Source organism: Oncorhynchus masou, unplaced genomic scaffold, assembly GCF_036934945.1.
Source record: "Oncorhynchus masou masou isolate Uvic2021 unplaced genomic scaffold, UVic_Omas_1.1 unplaced_scaffold_8050, whole genome shotgun sequence".
In the NCBI taxonomy this organism is placed as follows: Eukaryota; Metazoa; Chordata; class Actinopteri; order Salmoniformes; family Salmonidae; genus Oncorhynchus; species Oncorhynchus masou.
The window spans coordinates 1,935-3,868 of NW_027014520.1; positions in this window are offsets into that span (position 1 = coordinate 1,935).

Genomic DNA, 1,934 nt, shown 5'->3' on the forward strand with positions numbered 1-1,934 from the left:
TACTGAACCCTACTCTACTGTACACTACTCTATTGTTCTCTACTTTACTGTACCCTACTCTACTGAACCCTACTTTAATGTACCCTACTCTACTGTACCCTTACCCTACTGAAACCTACTCTACTGCACCCTACTTTAATGACCATACTTTAACATTCCCTACTTTACTGTACTCTACTGAACCCTACTTTACTGTACTCTATTGTACTCTACTCTACTGTACCCTACTTTACTGTACCCTACTCTACTGTACTCTACTTTACTGTACCCTACTCTACTGTACCCTACTCTGCTCTACGCAACTCTACCCTACTGAACCATACTCTATTCTACCGTACTTTACTATACTCTACTGCGCCCTACACTACTGTATCCTACTTTACTGTACCATACCTTACTGTGTCCTTTACTGTACTTTACCTAACCCTACTTTCCCTACCCTACTTTGCTGTACCCTACTCTACTGTACTGTACTCTACTGTACTGTACCCTACTGTACTGTACTCTACTGTACTCTACTGTACTCTACTCTACTCTACTTTTCTGTACCCTACTCTACTGAACCCTACTCTGCTGTACCCAACTCTACATTACTGTACTCTACTCTACTGTACCTTAACCTACTGTACCCTACTCTAACCTACTCTACACAACCCTACCCTGCTGAACCATACTCTATTCTATCGTAGTTTACTATACTCTACTGCGCCCTACACTACTGTATCCTACTTTACTGTACCCTACCCTACTGTGCTCTACTTTACTGTACCCTACTCTACTGTACCCTACTTTTCTGTACCCTACTCTACTGAACCCTACTCTACTGTACACTACTTTTCTGTACCCTACTCTACTGAACCCTACTCTACTGTACACTACTCTATTGTTCTCTACTTTACTGTACCCTACTCTACTGAACCCTACTTTAATGTACCCTACTCTACTGCACCCTTACCCTACTGAACCCTACTCTACTGCACCCTACTTTAATTACCATACTTTAACATTCCTACTTTACTGTACTCTACTGAACCCTACTTTACTGTACTCTATTGTACCCTACTCTACTGTACCCTACTTTACTGTACCCTACTCTACTGTACCCTACTTTTCTGTACCCTACTCTACTGAACCCTACTCTACTGTACACTACTCTATTGTTCTCTACTTTACTGTACCCTACTCTACTGTACCTTACTCTACTGTACCCTACTCTACTGAACCCTACTCTACTGTACACTACTCTATTGTTCTCTACTTTACTGTACCCTACTCTACTGAACCCTACTTTAATGTACCCTACTCTACTGTACCCTTACCCTACTGAAACCTACTCTACTGCACCCTACTTTAATGACCATACTTTAACATTCCCTACTTTACTGTACTCTACTGAACCCTACTTTACTGTACTCTATTGTACTCTACTCTACTGTACCCTACTTTACTGTACCCTACTCTACTGTACTCTACTTTACTGTACCCTACTCTACTGTACCCTACTCTGCTCTACGCAACTCTACCCTACTGAACCATACTCTATTCTACCGTACTTTACTATACTCTACTGCGCCCTACACTACTGTATCCTACTTTACTGTACCATACCTTACTGTGTCCTTTACTGTACTTTACCTAACCCTACTTTCCCTACCCTACTTTGCTGTACCCTACTCTACTGTACTGTACTCTACTGTACTGTACCCTACTGTACTGTACTCTACTGTACTCTACTGTACTCTACTCTACTCTACTGTACTCTACTGTACTGTACTCTACTGTACTGAACTGTACTGTACTCTACTCTACTCTACTCTACTGTACTGTACTGTACTCTACTGTACTCTACTCTACTCTACTCTACTGTACTCTACTGTACTCTGCTCTACTGTACTCTGCTCTACTGTACTGTACTCTACTGTACTCTACTGTAC